Genomic DNA, 18,679 nt, shown 5'->3' with positions numbered 1-18,679 from the left:
GTGCCATGAATGATTTTAATTCACTTTTCTTTGTTTCATAAACTTTCCCTTTCAGAATTTTTTGTTCCAAAAAGAGAGAAAAATGTGCCCTGATATGACCAGCATTTTATGAGTTTTCTCCAAAATGAAATCCTCATTAGCTGACCTAATTTCTAGAAATATTTTATCTTAATGGAATCATATATTTCAAAAGGAACATGGTTCTACCCCATGTCTTCTGATTTTCACTGCACTAGTGTAAAGATGTTTGTTCCGGGCTGCTATAAGAACTTTGTGGGGTTTTGCTGTGACATTTTCATGGACCACTTAATGCCAGCTGCAGGTAAGTACGATGGGGAATGCGTTACTGACCACATTTGCCGCTCCAGCGTCCTCATTATGTTATTTGTATAACAGGGGGGATACAAGCCGCTTTGATTTCAAACAGGTATCCAAACTTTGCTTGAAGTAGGAAGTCTTAATTTGTGTGAAATCCTAGAGCCTTATTCCCCACACAGAGCCATGCACAGCTCTGGCCACGCCGCTGTCGCCAGCGCCAGCGGGAGCTCTGTGAATCACACGGGCCCCCACAGTGAGCTGAGAACGAATTTCCCCCTGAGCTGCCTCTTTGAAGTGCTGCTTGAGCACAGCCCTCACAGGCCACGAGCGGGCTGACATTTTGTGCAGCTCCTGTTTGGCAACCGGGCTCGAAATAACAGCAAAGGAAGATCTTTGACCCTGACTGATATTGCATATAACTAGATACACTTCTGAAAATGCAGAGTTTTTACTGGCAGGATTTGGGAGAAGAAGAGGCAAGACAAAAAGAAACTTTTAATAAAGAAAAGCACAGGTATTTGTTTAAAAACACTGCATGGAAAAGAACACTGCTTGTTTTGCTGAGCTCTAGTCCTGAATCCGTTTGCTGTGACATTTACTGTTATATCACTACCAGATTATCCTCACTATTTAAAGAAAAGCTAAAATCCACTTGTTTTATCTCAGGGTAATTAATTTGAGGGCTGTGAGGTTGAACTCAGTATGTTCAGCTTGTAAAACTAGTGTCCTTTTCCAAATTTTCTCTTCTTTATGTTGAAGCTGTTACTGTTTGTAGCCAAAAATTACTTGTTCTCCACCCCCATTTCAGCACTGTTACATCTATCCTCTTCAACCACAACTAGCTGAAATAACTCTAATCACCTATTTTTACTGTTTGAGTTAGGGAGTGTTCACAGGACTCATTTTGCCAGAAGAGCTGAAATGCTTGCGGAAAGGGAAAAGGGAAAGAGATACAAATTCAGAGCTGCAAAATAGCATCTGAACATGATAATATCCTCAGCTGGCAGAGGTGGCTGCACACTGAGCATCTGTCTATGGCCTAAAATGACAGTTTTGTTTGAGGATTTGTTTGTTGGTTTGTCAGAGTTTTGGTTTGTTTTGTTATACTGCAGGATCACTCCTATCTGCTAATACAATTAAGAAAGAAACTTCAGAAAAAGAACCCTAAGTCCTATGGTTTTTAATTCCCTGTTGGGTTTGGGGAAGAAGCAGTTTGTGGCAAACAAGGAAGACAAACCTGGATCCTTTGCTGCATCCTTCCTCCTGTTTAAGAAGATTTGTGATTCTACATCTAAATCCAACAACTTTCCAAGTGGCCCTGGTAAGTTACATAAGCTAAACTTTTCACAATTTGATGTCTAAAACTAATCCTTTAATCCATATTTAGGATCCTGTAATTAACTCGTCTTGAATGTTATCTGCAGGTGCTCAGACATACTGAAAAATTGATAAAGTATATACTTATTCTTAGTTAAGGCACCCAAATTTGAATTTTTTGACCATAATGACTGCTCCTAGGTGTTAATGAAGACTTTCATACATTGAAGGGCTCTTCTGAAGAAGAAATTTTAAATCACACTTCTCTGTAACTGTTGAAAATTATGCTTCAAGCACCAAAAGAAGTCCAAAGTGGCAAGAAGCAAATTCTAGCAATCTTTTTCCTATTCCATGTCAGGCATTTTTAGTCAATCTTTTTTTGTAGTGTTTGGGGGAACCTCTCTCCTCCCATGAACTCTGTATAGGGCTGCATGACTCCTGTGTTTAACAGAGAGAGAGACTTGCTGGAAGTCATGGTGCTGGAGGTGGGGGGCACAAGAGTTGTCTATACGCAGATTCTGGCTGAACTATTGGGAAAAACAAGTTTGTCCTAATAGTTAAGGTGAATGAATTTATGTTCTCTGCCTTATGGATTACAGCTACAGATAAAACTTTTTCTGAGTAACTTAAGCTTTTCAACAAGCTCCCATTTGTTTAGAAGTAGCAATAGATTCCCTCCTGTCCAAATGGTCCAAATGCTCTCACCTCCTTTCCCAGCTGCCTTCATCTCCCTCTTCCCAAGGTTACTGGATTGTCTTCCTTAAATAGAGGAGTAACTGTCAGATTCCAACATTGCCTAGTAAGTGGGAGACAAAGAGGGAAACAGGCCTCTAAAGCAGGAAAAAAATAAGTAAAGGTGTGGTGATTTCTTTTATCAGACTTTTGCTTAAGGTTTCTTCCCTCCATTTCTATTACAGAGGCACCATCCTGACAATCCCTGTCAGATGATTTAGGATGAGTAATAAGGGTCTTGGTTACTACTTTTCTATGGAATGATGCATAGGATTTGTCGGGGGGGGGGGTGGATTTGGGGGTAGGAAGAGCCAGGCAAAATCTCAGAGGCTGCACTCCCAAGCACTGCCTGTTACCTCTTTCCCCAGGGCTGAGCCATAGGACTAGGAGCTGAAGGACTGGCATGTAACAGGCTTTTGTTTCTGGAACTGAATTTCCCCAAGTGGCTGATAACAGGCTCAGTCTATTCTGTGAAGGATGTAGTTAGTGCCTGCCCTGATACATTTATTATAAACAAAAGCTACAGAATGTTAAATTTTGTCTCTCACAAAATGTTGTTCTGGCTATTCAGATAAAAACAGGTTTGGCTTGGGGTTTTTTAGATGCAGAGCTGCCTTTGCTGTAGGAATTCTCACGTATTAAGGAAAGATCAATACCACAGCTAATGGCCTAAGGTATCAGAAAACCTCACTGGAGGAAATAAGAATGTTGTCTGGAAACCAGATGATGATAATCCTCAGGATAGATGGATTTAGAGATTTCCAAAGCTGTTTTAGTAAACAGAGGGCAGACTTAGGCAGTTATTTCAACAAGTTCCTTTACAAAAGAGAAAGAGATTGCCATTTTCCTGTTTGGTTTTAGTCTTGACATTGATGAGTCTCAGCAAATACTTATTAACCTCTTAGATGCAGAACTGACCTTTTAATAAAGCAACCTCTTCTTCTTTACAGAGAAATCTTAACACCAGTTATTTTGTCTTGCAACCATTGTCCTTGCACATGCTGTTGACAAAAGCTGGCAGAGAGCAATTGGTTTCCCTGGAGTCGAGCAAAGGCAGGTGGAAAACTCATAAAGGACTCAAGGCAGAGCTCAGACAAGTACCAGGAAGCAAAGTTGCCCTGATTCTGCTCTGGGGTTCATGGCTATGAACCAGAAAGAACCAGAGTAGAGCAGTGTTCAGTGTGGTCAGTAAGACCATCCAAACAGCCCTGGTGCCCAAGGTCAGAGGTCCATCTAGCCCACCCATCCCCATTCATCTTCTCTCTCACCACCCCTGCAAACACCTCTTTCCCAAGATGGTGATTGATGGCCTGGGTCATCTCTTCCCCTATGAAAGCTCTTTCACAACTTAATTCACATGTGTTATATTTTTTAGGTTTACTACTTCCTCTGTGAGAATAAAAAAATCCAAATACAGCATCTGAGATCTGCGAGCTTGTGGTACTTCTGCAGCTACTTAGAAATGTGCTCTGTGTTGCTCTCTGTTCTTTCCCACATCTTCATGGCTGCTACAGGGGGCTGAGCTTTAGTGTTTCATTTTCTCTCTCTTTGAATAGAGGCATTTAATCTGTTTTGCAGGTTTTCAGTGGGTTTTGGTGCATCAGCTAAGTGCAGAACCAGACCAACAAAAAGGTGAAATGCAGAAGTTTATACCACTGCCAAAGCAGTTTACTTTGCAGTCCAGGCACGGTCAGCTATGCCCATTGACTGCCCAGAGAAGCTGTGGCTGCCACATCCCTTGAATTGCTCAAGGCCAGGTTGGATGGGGTCGAAACAACCTGGTCTAGTGGAAGGTGTCCCTGCCCATATCAGAGGGCTTGGAACAATCTTTAAGGTCCCTTCCAACACAAACCATTCCGTGATGCTGTGACGTGCTAGACTTGGTCCAGCACTGGTCATTTTCCATGTGTACTTTATCCTGCTTCCCACATGATTACTGGGGCAGTAATAATCCATCCGTCTCTGTCCCATGGGGCCTCATTTTCATCAGCCATTTTGTCTGAAACAATTAATGTGATGCTGCTAAACTGAGAGCAGTTACACCTTGCCCTACCTAGTTTCTCATCTATTTTTTCTGCTTGAGAAATGTAGAAAGGACTATGTGCATGGACACTCACTCTCTGTTGGTCTAATAAATGGTATTACTTCTTTACAGTAACTTTTCATTTCACACATCCTTAAAACTTTGTAGTTGTAAGAATACTATCACTACAATATGTAATTATGGCTACTGTACTTCTGACTGAGCCATAAAATCAAGGATCTTACAGTCATTAAGAAATCCCCCAAAACTCCTCACACAAATAGACATGTTAGTTCAGGTTCCCTGGCCCAGTGAGCACAATCTTTACATAATGTTTCGGCTGAATTGTGGCTTCTCTGACTTTCAGTTGTGACTGTGGGTTGTTAAACAGCTGCCATGATTCCCCCGCTCCCCCAAGAGACCGAGCTGCAAATGAATTATAGATATAATACAAGCAGTCTTACATGTGCGTCACCCAAAGCCTCTTACATGGGTCAGGATCATATGGTTATTGTCCTGTCAGGTCTTTCAAACAAAAATCCGTGGACTTTGTGAGGCGACCCCAGTGTATTGATCGCTGTAAAGGAGACAGAGAATCTTTGACTTGAGATAAAAAGATAGCAGACATCTGTGATTAACGATCAGCAAAACTTGAGTGCTGCAGAGAGAGCTTTTAATTGATTCTATCAGTGTGCCTCTGTCTGCATATTTATGCACCAGATGCGCATATGCAAAGTGTTTTGATGTACAGATCCTACGTGTGTGTGTCCATAGATAAAATCTGTGTGAGGAATATGTGCCAGGGCCACAAGAGCCCCAACACACTGGGGGTCTGGCTGCCGGGTCCAGGGACCAGCTCAGTGCTAGCCCGTGGATATCTCAGGCTGTGTGTCATCCTGGATCCCCTCACTGGGCCTGATCCTTATCCCCCATGTAAGAAAGAAGACAGCAAGAGAGGGGAGGAAGGAGAAGAGGGAGAAGGCAGAAGAAAGCAGGAAGAGGGGGAGAAGGAAAAGAAAGGGGAAAAAGGAGACAAAGAGAGAAAGAGATAGAGAATACAGCATAAATATCTTTTTACAACTTCACTTAAATGTAGACTCCTCCAAAAAAAAGGAACAAGGAGATGACAGTGAGGACTGAAGCTTGGACGCTGTCCAGATGCTCAATTGGCTTTGTCGTTCCTGTCCTATTTTGACCTTTCTATTTTTCAAGGGTAATTAAGCACTCCAGCTTCATTTTGGATCTTGCTTCAACTAGTGATTCACCTCCACTGACAAGGTAAAGAGCTACACAGGAAAGGTCCAACCTGGCTGCCCAAACAGCCATGTCCGTATTGGTCTTATTTTATGTGAATATAATGCCACCAAGTAATTAGCAATAAAAATACTGTGCAAGAGCTGTGTATGACATTAAGATTGAGTAATTTGGTCTTTAACCCATCTAGCAGCTACTGCAGGATGTACTAGGTGACTGAAACCCATATATCTCATTATAATAAATATTTTATAGATGACATCTCAGCCCAAATCACCTTCCATGACATTGTTTTTAAATCCACTGGCAGGTCACAGGGCGATTTCAGTGGCTGGTTGTTGGAAAAGAAATCTTCCGTTGCCAAGTTAAAATGAACCCATATTCATAACAAGCAAGTGTTTTCATTTGATCCGTGTCAAACGTCAACAGTGCAAAAACCGGTGGCCCTGCTTCAATTTCTGTCACTCAGAGGACGAAAGACCACTTCTTCCCCACCTTGGGTGCCTATTTACCATTTCTCACCCTTGGGCTGATGCCTACTTGTGAGAAAACTCTCACAGTGGACATCCTGCTATATTTGTTTTGTGGAGAGGCAGAAGACTTTGCTATTTAAGGCTGTAAATCTGGCATTTTCACAAGTGCTGAAATTCACACCTTTGCATTTCCTGCTAGATCCCTGCTATATAAGGTGAGCAAAGGTAACCACACTGCTGATATTTGCAGTAGTCCTTCGTCTCACTCCTTTTGGGACTGTTCCCGTGCACATAAGAACTCTTCATCTCTGACGTCTGAAGGCAGCTCTTTATCCATTCTTATCTGGCTGTGAGGGACAAAGCATCAGAGAAAGCTTCCTAACTGTGAAATTCATTAGACAGGAGAGCAAAGTCCTCTGGGGGAAGTGTTGGAACAAAGCTCTATCAGAGGAGGTTTTGGAGGGGATAAAACATTATGAAGGGAGGTGTAGTGTTATGGTCCTGCAGTGACAAGAGTTGAGCAGGTTCTTAAAACTATTCATTCCCAAAATTAGGGCAGAAAATGGGAAAAGCCTTCCCAACTCATCAGGTGGGCTCCTCTGCCATCGTGCTATATGACATTTTTCATTAATTAAATGTATGCTCTATCTTTAAATCACTCAGGATTCTCTCCATCCCCTCCAAGAAGGGAGATGTCTGAGTGATTAAAGCATCTGGGTCATTCATGCAAGTACCTCTGCAAACATGACTAGAAGGCCATGCTTCATCCTTCTCTAAATGGGTCACGACTATTCAGACAAGAGACTCAAAGGCAACCTGAAGTGATGCTAACCAAACCATTTCCATTTGTGAAAATTCAACATGCCTGATGCAACTGATCTCCTAAGCTTCAAGGAAAAAATGAAGGTGTTTTCTTTTAAATTAATAGATCTATTTGTACAAATATAGCTCAGTCAAAGCCAACCCATGACCAGTAGACTATCCCAGAGTCTCACTATCTTCATGGCTAAAACCTTTCTTCTACTTTTCAACTTGAATTTATTCATTCCCAATATTCTTTTGTTCTTTGGACAAAATTTTTCTTAAGCTGAAACTGCTCTTGCTCTTCACTGCTGTGTAGCCCAGTGCCCGTTTATGGATCTCAGTCGTGCTCCCTCATCCTTAATTGTGTTAAAATTAATAAGCCAAGCTGTCTTGGTGTAAGACAGGCACTTCCATTTCCCAGATCACTTTTAGGGAGAAAGCAGTGAACAAGAAATGATTGCTTATTGTCTTCTTAAAAATAAGAATTAGCAATGTTAGAGGAATTAAAAAGGATCTGTTTCCAAAGAAGCAAAAGCTGATGTTTCTCTTACATCTTGTGTCTGCAGAAATCCCCTGCTGCTGCAGACATGCTGAAAGCAAGCTGAAAGCAAAGTGGGTAGAAGAAGGTATGGGAGGAAATGCAGCAGAGGAAAGAGTTGTTGGAAGAAAGTAAAAGCAAAGATAATGCCTCTTGCTCAGGAAGCTTTTAAATTGAAATTTGCTGAAGACTGACAGTGTCTTGAGGAACTATTACACATGCTTATACTATCTTGCACTCTTTGTTAACTTTAACTCTTGGTCACCATCAGAAACACTCTATTGCACTGCAAATGCCTTTAGTCTGATTCTTTATGGCTTTCCTTATCATAACTAATAGATTTTTACTGAATCTCCCCCAGTCTGAGTGCATTACTCTTGCAGAACTTTAACTAGCATGGCAGTCAGTATTCCAGGTGAGTTTTCAAAGTGTCTAGTATTGGGCTATTAAATTCTTCACTCTCCCCTAATGACAATGTCTTCCCTGACACAATACAGGCTTATGTTTGATTCATGATTTTTCTGTCATCAGCTGCCCTGTCTATGTCCTCTTTCTCCCATCAAGTCATGTCCCCAGCCATTGCAGAATTCCTTATTAGGTGAGTTTACATTTTGAATGGTTGAACTTCATCCCACTGCTGCTTCTCCAACACTTACGGTCATTTAGATTTCTCTGTGTGGTATTTCCACCTCCTTTGAACTGATCACACCTGCCACCCCTGTGTGACCAGATGTTAGTTAGTTTGTACATGTAGTAGGTTCAAACCACGACAGTACAACCCTCTGGCAGCATCCTCATGGGGGTTACTGTGGGCATGGAGTGTCACCATCACTCACACCCCCTGCCACCCTCAGACTCAACACAGGCAACAGCCAAAACTGTGTTTCACTGGAAAATGACAATTAGTCAAAAACAAAAGCCTGTGATGGCAACATTCAGGTTTCATTCAAGAATATAGTAGAAGTAATTGCTCTGATCTGGGGAGTCCCAGTCCTTCTCCTAAAAATAAAGCTGGTATTTGTAACCTAGACTTCCTAAGTCAGATGGAAATTCTATTTTGGTCTGGTTTTTTCCCCTGTATTTTTTGTTTGAAATTTTACACTTTGCTAATTTTGTCTTAGCAAAGGTCAATTGTTGGAACCTCAGATTTTCATAGACTACAAAACTCATTTCACACCTGATTTTACTACTTTCTAAACAAGCTGAAGCAGGTTTTTTCACAACAGTACATCTAAAGATGCCTTATAAAAAGCAAAGCAACTATGGTTTATTTTATGGCATTTGCATTATTTTTAAAGCACCCTCTACTTACTTTTCCAGCTGATTTCCAATCTCCTATTTTTTTAATCTATAATGCTAATAAATTTCTAACTTTACTCATAGTTTCTCTTTGTGTCCTTCAAAACTATCATTAACCACATGCCTGAGTTACTTTTTGTTCAAAAGAATTCATCAGAAAATGACAAGTTAAGCCTAATCAGTCAGTCTTTGCTTCCTCAAAGGCCTCCAGCTGTTGTTAAGTAATATCCCTTGTCACACTTTAGATAGCCCAACAGAGTGGGGGAAAAAACCCAAAACCACTTGTTATAACTACAATGATAAACTAAATCTGTTCTGAAGCTACCCTAAGTGCCTTCAGAGTCTAACACAACCCTTGGATTGACTTCTTTCTGGAGAAACATAACAGCCAGAGTAATAATTAAAGTGTTGGCCCAGACTTAAATCCACATACAGATTTCCAGCTAAACATTAAATAACACTTGGTCTTTGAAAAATTGGGCGCTACAGTCTTCAATCAGCTTCTGTCCCTCATCATCTTTACAGCACCAGGGAAATAAAGGACAAGAATTGGCTGGACACACAATGTCAGACAGCTGGAACACTGACCTATGCTTTCAAAGTCTGTTGCTCTACTAGGCAGGGTATTGGCATTAAGATTTTAAACCTGTTATCACTCACAGGAGTTCAAAGACTTTTCTTTTATTCCCATGGAGGTTTTTTACAGTGGGCTTTGCCTGCCATTTAAATGTTTTCACTCTGGATTTATGGCTTATTTTATCCGGTCTGCAGACAAGGTTTGTTTTGGGGTTTTTTTTGCAATATGAGTTTCTAAGCTAGTTAAAGCAGCCACAAAATGTTGTGCTGTATGTTATCCCAGAAAACATAAAATGTATGATTTTTCAGCTATGGAAGAGTTGGTAGTAATGAGACCATACATTTAAAAAGATGAGTATTAATTTTAGACTTCATGAACCCTTTAAGAAAGCTCTTCTAAACTGAAAACACCTTCTCCTGCTTCAATTAGACATATTAAACATTCCTTCTCTTTTGAAATCAATTTAACAGTTAGATATGCTAAAGGATTGAACTGCAAGTTCCAGCTTCCCATAACCCTTTGCCACTACCAGCTGTTCCTTACAGATGTTTTCCCTGAGGTGAACATTCAGGAGGGGTTTCAGATTAGGGGAACATGCGTGACAGTTTCTTCTTTGCTGGCTACCACAGCTCGTTCATTCTGTAGCCTTGAGGGAGGCTCTGAGATATCACTCTTTACTTTCTGTCTCAGACCAGCTCAATCAGCTCACCCAAGTATGAGCAATTCTTCTAACAAGAGCCTTATTCAAGGCAAAGATTACAAGTTCCTCAAGTTAGATCCCTTTCACATTGATCAGTGAGACTTTTGGAGCCAGGGCAGCGTTGCCTCCATTTCCCAAGCTTTTGACTGACATCTCCATCCTGAAGATGATTGCATTCATCCAGGTGAAATTTGCTGCAAACACAGACGTGTGGGCACATGGACGTGTCTGCCCAGCAGCCAGGGATGGTATGAAGTCTCAGCTTCTCTGTGAAATACTTGTCTCTGCACAGACCTTGTCAAAGACACAATCACCCCTCTGGATTGCATGATGTGGTGAAACCAAGACCCAAGGAAAGGCTCTAAGAGAAAAAATTCCACTCTGCTCGAGCCCATGCTTCTGCAAGGGACCTGCCTTCAAATAAACAAATTGCTGCTGCTGAGCACTATTCTGTAGACAGTTTTGGGCTGAAAAGGGCTCAATCTGTTGCGAGTTTCCCATACTGTTTCTGCCTGTCATCTAGCTAGAGGGGAGACTTGGGACAGGAATCCCATATTACACACAGAAGGACAGTATTGGCCTCTCTAATACAATTGCTTGATATTTTTAAAACAATGGATACTTTTGAGCTTTCTTATAGATGAGATAGAAAAAAACAAAAGTTCCTTAGAAATTCTACACTTTGTTCAGTCACATTTAAGAACAGGAATCAGCCAGTAGCCTCCTCACTTACACACAAATATGTGTACACAGCTCCTGTTGAACAGGCTTTGTAAACCTAGACAAAATAACAACATTGAATTCAGGAGAACAACTATTTCTATTAATCACTGTAATAAAAAACCTGCAAACTTGGCAACACAGTTTTATTCAAATGCCTCCTCTATACACACTGGCAACACCACCCCCAGTATTACTCAGACATTGTTATTTTTATCATTGCAGTGTCTCTTACACAGGCATCTTCTTATTGCCTCATAGAGGAAAGTAATGAATTGAAGTATGAATGTTCTTGAAACAGATCTTTTAAAAGAAACATTAGCTCAGAAGGTACTAGAAATTAAGTTCCTGTTTGGAAAAATAGAAAAACTGAATCTCATAAATAAGCCTTTAATTTGGGTTTAATGGAGGCCATTGTTTTGGGCTTCTGCATTCATCTATTTAAGAGAAATTTATGGAGATATTAAACGGGATCAATTCTGCTGTCACATAGTAATGGGAGTGAATAATTATTTAATTATCAATTAAATTTTGTGGGGAATTGGCACATAACAAGGTGACCGGAAATTGTATTCAAATATGAATTGGGATTTTAATAAATACTTTAACTGATGAACCTCCAGTGGTGGATGGCTCTCCAGAAATGCAGTCTTGGTCACTGCACATGAAGCAGGTAAATTCACATTTAAGGGTAAATTCTGAAACCTGCATCCTGACCACTTTCCTTGTAAATCCCATTGCCTAACGCATAAAACTAAAATGAAATGCATGAAGTCCAACTGTTTGAAGGACTAGGCATATTCAGTCCCTTTTAACTTAAACTCCCATTTACAGTAATCAATCTTCTGGAAGAAGACTCACTAGCTTTGGAGTCACCTTCCTCATCCTTGCTGTTCCTTAAAGGATTCTTTTAATTCAAGGGAAATTTCATGGATTTCAATAGTAATGCCACTAGAGCTGCTATTATCTCTCTGAGCAGTAATACAAGCAAATACAGCCACTACAAAAATAGAAAAATAATTCCTACATGCATCTCATGTTTATTAAATCTCATTGTGGCATGCTGTGATTAATCTTTTGCAGGAAGTTTCCTTAATTCTCATTTAAGGATAAATATCTGTATTTCTTCATAATAAATAAATAAGCTTTTGCACCACCTCACTTGTGACACAAATTAAAAATAAGCCATGAATTGATAACAGTTAGTTTTGTTCCTCTACAGTTCAGACATTTCAGAAATCCCATGCTAGATGAGCTGACCATTCTTCTCACTCTGTATTTTTGTTTGGTTGTTAAATTTATGTACAGATTAATTTTTGATGGCTTCTGATCACATTTTAAGGACGAGATCTAAAGCTGTTTCTGTACATTCAGGTCTTGATGTCTGGGATGTGTTTTTTAATAAATATCTTCCTGCAAGTAGCCTGTCATCCTCACCTATTACTGCATTTGAGTAGAAAGTATGAAATTTGCTTGAGTTCCTACATGCAATCCCCTCAAAAGAGCATTTCAAGCAAAAAGGCAGAGGAAAGGAGTGCAGCTAGAGAGAGGAACTCATTTCTGGTGGTGCTGGTATTCAGAAAAGTCCACTGGGCTGATATAGGGACAATGGTAACGGTTGTTGTCTGTGTCTTATTACTAACTATGCACTCTTTCTTTAAGAAAAGGAAATTAAAATTTTCTTTCATCTTCTGCTCCTTCCTACCTATCTCTTACATGTCACTAATAAAGCATAATATTGCACAGTGTCACTCCAGGGGTAAAACTCCTGTTTCCCTTCTCCTAGCCCATGCTTTGTTGCAGCTGTGCTGCCTTTCCAAGTGAACGTGCCAGATCTCTGGGATTCTCTCTGCTGTCTCTAACTCCTGTTCTGATTGCTTGACCCCAGAGCCAAGTGATGAATGTTGTGGCCTGACACCCACTTACAGCAGGCTCTTCCACAGGAGCTGTTTAAGCCCCTGACAGCGTGGGCCATCAGCAGGATGGCTGTGGGCAATGAATGCAGCAAAGTGCTTGCACTGGTTACCTTTGCAGTTCAGGCTGGGACCATGGGGGAAGCCTGGGATGAAGGAGTGAAGAGGAGCAGCTGAGCAGTGTGGGTGACTCTGTACAGGCACCAAGGTGACAGAGAGGAGCATCCTCCCTGCAATCACCCTGAGAAGAGCAGCACAGCCCCATCTGGAGTCCTCTGGAGGAGGGAGGTCGAAGAGGCTCTGCTGCATTTCCTTGTATGGTTCAGCAGTGGCACACAAGAATAAAGTCACTGTGTCAGTCCCAACCCGACTGAGGGGAAATTAGAAGCTGTTCTGATGGCTGCATGGTGGCCCAATAGAGGAGGCCACATGAGCTGGTTTCCTTGCCATCTTCAAATTTGTGGTGCTAAATATGGCACTGAGTCTTCTTGGAAAATTCAAAGAGAAAGGAAAATTAAACTTCTGCCTCCTATCCTTTTTCCTAACTCCCCCTTCCCTGAGAAAGCCCTTTCTGAGGATGAGGCATCCTTGGAGCCATCAAAAATTTTTGCTTACTGAAGGACCTAAAAACAGACTTTGTCTAGTAGCCACACCACACATATTTTCTTTAATAATATATACAGACAGGGTGGTTGGGGATGCCACAAAAACTGCACAGGAGCTGTGCAGTTTGCCCAGGCAGAGGACCAACCAGGGGCCCTGCTCTGAGCCTTTGCTCTGGCTGCCAGCCCAGGTAAGCATTTGGTCCTGGGTGCTGAATGACTCTGCTGATGCCACCATAAAATCAGGAGGGGATTGCAGTTTTAGCGAGATTTCTGCTGGATGTTTGGTAAGGCACCATCCGTAGCATTGCACAGCTTATAGAAATATTTTCTCTGTATCATAATTTCACTTATCTATTATTAATTTTTTTCCAGACAATAAAACAAAGGTATTATCATTTGCTGTGGAAAAAAAATATGGGTAAGAAATGCATCTTGGGGTTTGTTTTTTATTTCATGTTATTTCTCTTTCCTTTCAACATCCAGGAGAAACAGTAGCCATGTGAGTTCAGCTCCTCTGCTCTCCTCTAATCTACCCTTTGATGTAACTAACTGGCAAAAACATATTTCTAATCAAATATAGTCTCTCATCCTTAATCAGCTCAGCTTTAAAATGCAGATCAATGAGATAAGAAAGAGATGATTTAATTAGCCCAACCTCAGCAATGTTACAGCATATTCTCATTTACAGAAATAATGGGGAGCAAGAGGAAAGAGATTCATCATCATGAAAAGACTGGGGAAGGCAGAGGAAAGCAGGATATTTCCTATGTTAGCTAAGGGTGATTTTCATTCCAGCTAAAGAGCCAGCACGTATTTTATGGGCCATTTAAATAACACTTAGGCCTTGCACTTTGTCCTTTAGCCTAAGGATGAATTTCTTTCGCTAAGTAGCAATACCTTTGGAAATCATCACTCTTGGGTTTAATTGATGAGCCAGAGACAGCTCCCACCACTTGGTGAATAAAGAAGAGGAAATATGGCAGGCAGGAACACAGCAATAATGCACATTTATAGAGCTGCTTGGGAACACTCACCCACACGAGTGCCAGGTCAGGCACTCTTACTGGAAAGGCTTTAATGGGAACAGCACAGGCTGTACTGCCTCACACTGCTACTGCCTTACTGAGTGGCCACAGGCAGGTCACTTTGCTTTTGCATTTTTGGGGATGTGTGTTGTTTTTCTTTGCTTTCTTTCTCTGTCCCATTGGGATTTGGAATTTCCTGCAGAGTAAATCTCTTCCTTCCTCCACAGCACAGGTCCCCCCACAAATGGGGACTGTGGCACACCTGGAGCTCTGTGGTATTGCTGTAGAGCTGCTTAAAGAGAAGAACCAGTGCAAGTTCTCAGCTTGCTCTTTCACCTTTGTGGCTTCAAAGCAGCAGAACACTACCTTACCTCCATCAGCCCTGTGTATCCTGACTCCAAATGCTCCTTCATCCCCCTGGAGCATGGGACTCACTGGATCAGATTAGCTCAGGTTTGGTCAATGCTGCCTCCTCCACACAGAGCACCCAGAACACTTCCATGGCCACACCAATCCTTTAGAGGCCTCAACAAAAGGAAAATCAGACCTGTAAATGTCCAACAAGGGTTTTCAGATGGGCTCCAGCTGTGGAGTTGGACTCAGGACCTGAACCTTTGGTGAGGTGTGTCTTGACATTCATGCTGTTGCAAAGTCAGGCCAAACCCACACAGATGAGGCTATGCCAGCTCCTGATTTGAGTTCTGGGAATGAAGTTTGTCTTCGTTGGTGCCCATCCATCATTTTGAATGGAGCTATCTTGTGACAGCCACATTTGGTAGTCTCTGCCTGGGAGATAATTGCTCATCACTGAGGGGAACTCACACAGCTGAGATAACCCTCAGGCACTTTCTCTGCAGGGATGGGAGCACCAGAGGAAAAGCAATTAACAGAGCAATTAAGCCACTATCCAATCATATCTCTTTTTTTCCCCCCTCATCTCATACTTGTGCCATTCTCCAGTGCCTCTAAAAACAAGCAAGGAAAGGCCCTGCTCTCTAGAGGGATAGTTCCCTCAGGTGGGCTGGGGCTGAGATTAGGCTCTAACCCCCATTCTTGACCCTTACTCATCATCAGTCTGGGTTTATTGGACATGGCTTGGCTACTGTAAATAGAACCAGTGTCCATTTCCTTTCCTGAGAGCCAACAATGGTAATTTAGACCTCTTCCCTGTATTCTTCTCCTTCCCTCCACCAGGCTTGTTCTCCAGGTAATAAATCAATCTTTTCAAAAGCATTAGATCAGATATCCTGACTCTGTGGTTTCATGAGAAAGCTTTGCAGAAAAGATACTGAGACACTCTCACATGCACAAGAGTTTATAAAATGTGTCCGTAGATGATGGCATTCACCAACACTAGAAGTGAAAGTTACTTTGGGGGGGAATATAAAAACACAAGGACAGAGAGGAGAGAGACATGAGAAGGAGAAAATTCTGTCACAGTTGGGCTCTCCCAGGTCCCCCAAACTGTTCCTCCCCCATCTCCCTGTCCCAGCCCTTCCCTGGGCTGCAGCCCTTTGGGGACAGCTGCTCCTGCTGCGGTTTTCCACAGCCACAGCTCCTGCAGGAAATTGTGCTGTGGAGCTCCAAGTGATGTGAAGGGCCAAAGCCCCATGGCTCTGTGGAGTTTGGCAATGTCACAGACATTACAGCAGTTCCCCCCCACCTCGTCCAGCAGCTTGGTCTTAAATTATAAGAAGGACATGGGGCTACACTGCAAACCCTAGCAGGAGACTACATTTGTTCCTCCAGAGAGCCACCTGAACTGCCAGAACAGAGTCAAGTCACCAAGCAGCATTGTGGGCACCCAAAGAAAAGTCACCTTCGCTTTTCAAAGCCTTGAAATGAAGCTCTCCATCAGTGACTCCTCATCATCGAGAAATCTGCACAGTAACACTCACCCCATCCTTAGCACCTGAAGCCTGCTCATCCCTCCATTTAGAGGATGCACAATGCTTTTGTTAATTAGAGCCTTAGTTTAATATGAGCTCTCAGAGTTCACTTAACTTCAATTAATTGTTTCTCCTGAGCTTAATTTCTTTAGTTAAGTATTGATTAATCATTGCTTAATTATGCTGAAGTCTCACTGGGTGATATTTCAGTTGCATACCGCAGCAATGCACTGCTTTCTAAAAATACTCAGAGAATCATCAGATATTTTATGTATTGCTATTATTGGGATGACTTCTAATATTTATCTTTTCATCCCTTATGTTCCAAAATGTATATTTAACAGGTTGTGTTTAATTCCACTCGTTTACAACTCATTTTTCTCTATGTTGGTAGGTCATACACTGGAGTTTTGCTCTGCATGGCGTGGGGACAAAAGCTTTGTGTCTGGCATCCAATATCTTATGCCAGGAAGAGTAGGTTGGGGAACACAAGTAAATTAACTTTACTGTGGTACAATATTAACACATTTAAACAGCCAAAATATTGATGGCATGGGTTTTTTTCTTGAATTTTTACTTCAAGTGACACACAACTTTGGCTCAAATACTGTCTGTATTTCCTCAAAACTACAATGCTAGAGCTCTTACGAATCTGGCCTTCAGACCAAGCTACCTCTAATCTGAAATCTCAGTCTGTTCTGAAATATCAGGAGGAAATAACTACTTCCACAGTAGTATCTCTGTAGTATCTCAACATCTCTGTAATGTCAGGTTGGATTGCAAGTACCTTAGTTTTCACAGATAAGTATAATAACTATTAAATTTTTCCAAGGTCTCTCTTGAATTTCAATACTTACCCAAGTTAGAAGTTAAGTTTGATCTGTAGTGAGAAATTAAACAATTACCTTTTCCCTCACAATAATTTCCCTGGAGTCCATTTAGGCATCTAATTTTACCTACGCACGGAAACATTTTTTGGTTTTTTTTCTAGATGAGAAAGAGTCACTCCCCAGGGAACACTTCTTGGTTTGACATGGTTTTGTCATACTCAAGGTTTAACTTTCTCCCTTTGGTACATGTTTACTTTTTCAGAGATCTCTAAACGTACTCCTACTAAAATTTAATTTTGAACATGTTCTGTGCTATAGGAGTACTAAGCATTATTTACTTCTGTCATCCCAGATTCTCAAATGAGCACTGGTAGGAATATGCTATAAAGAGAGTCATCAAAATGACATCCTTTTCTACTACATTTCACCTACTCGGTGGTGTAAACATCTGGCACCTTGGGAATGCACATTTTTGCTGTGTGAAAGGCAAAATAATCTGGTGAAAACGTGGATGGTTATTACATGAATCATGGAAAACACTTCTGTTACCTTATGCTGAATGACACAATACATTGAATTTTCCAGAAAGGGATGGATGAATTAGTCCAGGTTAAGAAAGTACTGACAAAACACTTGCTCAGAATCTGAACAAGTGCTAGTCAAAACATTTCTACAGTACAATTAATCTGTCCTTTGTTATTAACTTCTTATCACAACTCTGTGTTTCTGGATTCTGATCTAAACCAGAAGCCCCACTTCTATAGCACAGCTGGGTTGTATTAAATTTGTACCAATACTTTACCAAGAAACTGAAAAGCAAGTCTGTTGTCAAGACTCTCTTTGCAACTTCATCTAAACTCTGTATCCAGGTCTGAGTCCAGGTCATTACTGATGTAGGTCCTGAACAAACACACTCCTGCCTGACATGCTCACTGCAAAAGAAGAAACAAAGAATAGGAAAAAGGAAGTTTTACCTTCCCTGCTTTCTTTAAAGGAAACTGGAGCACTGACACACAACAAGCTAAATTTCCCAGTATGATTTGGATCCATATTCATTAAAATGACAAGTCATTGATCTTAATTACAATCCTCAGGATCCTGCCACATGGAACTCAAGATGTTTGTGGAAGTTTAGCAACATCAGCTTGATGCACATCCCCAACTTTCTTATGTTAATTCCTAAAGACAAAAATATTCCCATTTTGTCAGCTTTCTTGGTGTCAGCCACAATTTTATAGCTCAGCATTATTTATTTATATTGTAACCTGGCTTAACAGACAAAGTCATCAACCACAGCTGTATCAGGGGCTTTACTACCAGAAAACAAAACTTCTAAATCCAGGTGTTAAGATGAGACCACTGAGATAAACAGGCAGTTAAGTGGGAAGTATGAGTTTATCAGGGCAATCAGCCTGGTCAAAAGGGATCAGAACTCCTCCAATCCCCTCCTGCAGACTAAACCCAGCGTGATTAACGTTAGGAGAGATGGCTAAATGTTATGTGCCTACGAATGTTTCAAGCATTCCTGTTCTTTCTACCAAAGGAATACACACGAGGACTACAGTGGCTCTTCCATCTGTCACATCCATCTTGCAAAACCAAGAACAATACCATGCAACCCTATACCCAGTTGTCTGCTGGAGCTTGCAAATTTTCTCTCCC

The 18,679-nt window shown here is 41.3% G+C and overlaps 1 long non-coding RNA gene across 2 annotated transcripts in view; it reads left to right on the top strand.

Moving 5' to 3' along the window:
- Window positions 1-1,139: 1,139 nt before the first annotated feature.
- Window positions 1,140-18,679, top strand: part of LOC116455746 — a 60,316-nt gene continuing 42,776 nt past the window's right edge. For both annotated transcript variants that reach the window (XR_004244464.1, XR_004244463.1), the window contains exon 1: window positions 1,140-1,639. This is a non-coding gene — a long non-coding RNA (uncharacterized LOC116455746). The remainder of the gene's footprint in view (window positions 1,640-18,679) is intronic.

This window comes from Corvus moneduloides, chromosome 1, assembly GCF_009650955.1.
Source record: "Corvus moneduloides isolate bCorMon1 chromosome 1, bCorMon1.pri, whole genome shotgun sequence".
NCBI classification, from domain to species: domain Eukaryota; kingdom Metazoa; phylum Chordata; class Aves; order Passeriformes; family Corvidae; genus Corvus; species Corvus moneduloides.
This window is presented reverse-complemented; position numbering and strand designations above follow the sequence as displayed.